This window comes from Crocodylus porosus, unplaced genomic scaffold (assembly GCF_001723895.1).
Source record: "Crocodylus porosus isolate Cpor-Errol unplaced genomic scaffold, CroPor_comp1, whole genome shotgun sequence".
Lineage (NCBI taxonomy): Eukaryota > Metazoa > Chordata > Crocodylia > Crocodylidae > Crocodylus > Crocodylus porosus.
This window is the reverse complement of record NW_017728947.1, coordinates 116,906,576-116,910,579: the sequence shown is the minus strand read 5'-3', so window position 1 is coordinate 116,910,579 and position 4,004 is coordinate 116,906,576. Positions and strand designations below refer to the sequence as shown.

The following is a 4,004-nucleotide window of genomic DNA, read 5'->3' as shown; positions in this document are numbered from 1 at the left end:
ATAAGGAATATGTTTCTCTGCAAACTCCCAGCTCATGAAGAGAGAGGCATGATACATTGTCTAGAGGAAAGCAATTTAAGGCTCTTTGCGATGATTACAACCCCCATTATACCAGACACGGCATTTATTCTGTACAGAATCTCCATAGAGTTGTGGACAAATAATTAGAGTTGAGCAAATAATTTGCTATTCCTTGATTAATTTTGCTTCTTTTTCTTTTTCTTCCCCCTTCTTCCCCCCCTTGCTGGTGACACATCCTTGAGCTTATTGCTTTTCCTTCTCATTTATTCATTATTCAGATTTATTCATTATTCAGATTTGTTTGATGAATATTTGTAAGGGTGTTGAATAGCTGTCTGAGAGCATTTGATACTTGAAATAAGAGCGGTATGACAGGCAATGACAGTGTATGATTGGTCATATCAGCTGTGTGGCAGTGTTTCTGTTCCTTGACAGGGCTGGCGTCACTCTTCTGATGCTGATCCTGAGCTGTTTAAGGACCTAATATCCCCTCTAATCCAGACAGGGAATTTGCCAAGACAGTAGAAGTTCTCTCACTGTTGTCAGTGGAAGAAGGTCGCTCCCTTACACGCAAGTGCAAGGCCGATATGCCAAGAAAGATGTACGTGAGAGCCGGTGATGTGGAGCTCTGCTGCACCGGAGTGAGTTTCAATCCCAATAAAAACAGATGTGTGACTTCAAAACTGGCTTCAGACAAACATCTCTGGGTCTGAAATTAATTGTCTGCAAACATCTGCAATGGCATAGCTTGTTCATGCCAACAGCTTGGAAATGGGTCATGAGCAGGGACAACTTCTGTTCATTTCCACCCTGCATCTGGCCGCCCAGGGCCCTGCAGAGCTGCTCCAAGAGCCCAGAGCAGCTGGCATGGGTCAGCACATGAGCCACAATGTCCCTCCACCTCCATGCTAGGCTCTTAAAGCAGCTCCCTGTATGGCATCATGGGAATGAACTTGCTCCTTTGTCACCACTCCTTTCACTGAGTTGCATGAGAGTTGGGGGGACGCCACTCCAATTCAAAATTAGTAAGAGGTACCAGTAAGTGTTGGGATGCGTGTCCACAAAGTAGTAGCATGGGACACAGGGCTGCACCAATTGTGAGGGTTGCCTTCTGTTAGCTTCCACCCAACAATGCATTTCCACAGCACTTAGAAGAAAAATGAAAGTATCTAATTCCAGGCTTATTTCCAACAAACAGCTCAGAGGAGTAGAGACAGTATCTGCTTCTGCTCCTGAGATTCTCTTAGTAATCAATCCTCAGTCATAGTTTCGACTTTAAGTGGGTTTCTGATGCTATTACGTATTTAGGAGCTAAGCATCTGAGGCACTAAGAGACATGGTCCCTTTCACTGAGGAAGGATGATGTGCTGCTTCTGGAAGACAGTTTTGGGAGTCATGAATCTTTGGAATTTGACCTGCTTTTGACGGGGGAGATGAAACAACTATTTCATCAGTATCCATAATTTATTTCAAGTGTTGCTGATAATGATCCCATGCCCCGCAATCCATGCAGGATTCTACGGAAGAATTCAGCTCCGGTACTGTGTGGGTTGGAAGTTTGTCTAGCTTAAAGTTAGCTGACTTAAATACTGGAAGCAGTTTATTCACAGCTGCACAGACCTCAGAGCAGATTCATTCAATCAGGGTCAATTAACCTTGTTCCACAAGGAAAAGGGAAAACAGCTTTGCTGTAGGCATGCAGTACTATGGTCCCAATGGCCTGACTGGTTTCTACATTTACTTGCTTGAAGATCCACAGACATTCAAAAGTTGCATAGTTTCTCTCGCGAAAGCTGAAGGTATCCAGGTCCCTCAGTCTCTCCTTGCCTGCAGGCCTCTGACCCTATGGGTGGCCTCCTCTGGACCCTCTCGAGATTCTCCACATCCCTCTTGAAGTACGGTGCCCAAAACTGGATGCAATACTCCAGCTGTGGCCTGACCAGTGCTGCATAGAGGGGAAGCATCACCTCCCTGGACCTGTTCATCATGCATCTGCTAATGCATGATAAAGTGCGGTTAGCCTTATTGACCACTTTGCCACATTGATGACTTACGTTAATCTTGGAGTCAACCGTGATGCCAAGATCCCTTTCTGCTGCTGTACTGCTGCGAAGGTTATCCCCGAGCCTGTAAGTGTGTTGGTGGGTCTTTTTGACCAGGTGAAGCACCTTGCACTTGTCTTTGGGCAGAGCAAAATAGGATGCAGTTAAACATTGTCCCAAACTGTCCAGATCTGCCTGGATCTGTTCCTTACCCTCTGGTGTGTTAACTTTGCCCCATAATTTGGTATCATCTGCAAACTTGGAGAGGGTGCTCTCCATGCCCTCGTCCAAGTCACTGATGAAGACATTGAACAGCACTGGTCCAAGGACCGAGCCTTGCAGGACTCCTCTGCTACCATCTTTCCAGGCTGATATCTCCCCGTCCACCACCGCTCTCTGGGTGCGACCCCTAAGCCAATTTGCCACCCACAGGACTGTGTAATCGTCTACAACACATCCTCTCAGTTTATTTACAAGAACAGAATGTGATACCATATGGAAGACTTTCCTAAATTCTAGTTAGATGACATCTACCTTGACTCCTGCGTCTAAGCATTTAGTGACCTGGTAATAAAAAGAAACAAAGTTGCAGGGCCCTTGGCACGGCTTTACGAGCGCTCGTGGTGCTCGGGCCAGGTGCCGGATGACTGGAAGATAGCTAACGTGGTCCCCATCTTCAAAAAAGGGAAGAGAGGGGACCCAGGAAACTATAGGCCTTTCAGTCTTACCTCAATCCTAGGGAAACTCTTTGAGAAGATCCTCAAGGAGCACATCTGTGATGGGCCAGCTTCAGGGATGATGCTCAAGGGCAACCAGCACAGTTTCATTAGGGGCAGGGCATGTCAGACCAACCTGATTGTCTTTTATGATCAGGTCACAAAGGCAATGGATGCAGGTGTCTTTTAGGACTTCAGCAAGGCCTTTGACACCGTTTCCCACCCCAGCCTCATTAAAAAACTAGGCAACTGTGGCATTGATGCCTACACAGTCAGAGGGATTGCAGGTTGGCTGAAGGGTCGCACTCAGAGGGTGGTGGTGGATGGGTCCTATTCGACCTGAGGGGAAGTGGGCAACATAGTCCCCCAGGGCTCGGTCCTTGGGCCCGCGCTGTTCAATTTCTTCATCAGCGACTTGGACGACGGGGTGAAAAGCAACCTGTTTAAATTCGCTGATGATCCCAAATTTTGGTGTGAGGTGAGCATGCTATTAGGGAGGGAAAGATTGCAGCAAGTTCTGGATAGGTTACAGGGGTGGGCTGACATAAACAGGATGCGTTTCAACACTGACAAGTGCAGGGTCCTGCACGTGGGCAGTAGAAACCAGCAGCACACTTATAAGATGGGAAACTCCCTTTTTGAGAGCACGGAGACAGAAAGGGATCTTGGAATCATTATTGACTCCAAGATGGACATGGGCCGGCAGCGTGGGGACGCGGTCAGGAAGGCCAACCGCACCTTGTCGAGCATCCACAGATGCATCTCGAGCAGGTCCAGAGAGTTGATCCTCCCCCTCTATGTGGCACTGGTCAGGCCGCAGCTGGAGTAATGCGTCTGGTTCTGTGCGCCCCATTTCAGGAGGGATGTGGACAACATGGAGGCCAGTGGAGACGACCCGCATGATCAAGGGACAACAGGGCAGATCCTACAATGAAAGACTGCAGGACCTGAACCTGTTCAGCCTTCACAAGAGAAGGCTGAGGGGAGACCTGGTGACCATCTATAAACTCCCTAGGGGGGACCACAAGGGTTTAGGGGAGACACTGTTTCCCCTCGCGCCCCCCCGCCATGACAAGGAAAAATGGACAAAAGTTGTTGGAAAGAAGGTTTAGATTAGACATCCGTAAGAACAACTTCACGGTTCATAGATTTCATAGACATCAGGGCTGGAAGGGACCTCGGGAGATCATCGAGTCCAGCCCCCTGCCCAAAGGGCAGGAAGTCA

At 48.2% G+C, this 4,004-nt stretch overlaps 1 long non-coding RNA gene across 1 annotated transcript in view; it reads left to right on the top strand.

Moving 5' to 3' along the window:
• The first annotated feature begins 342 nt into the window (after nucleotides 1-342).
• Nucleotides 343-4,004, top strand: part of LOC109321016 — a 21,336-nt gene continuing 17,674 nt past the window's right edge. Inside the window, exon 1 of the long non-coding RNA XR_002103934.1 lies at nucleotides 343-354. This is a non-coding gene — a long non-coding RNA (uncharacterized LOC109321016). The remainder of the gene's footprint in view (nucleotides 355-4,004) is intronic.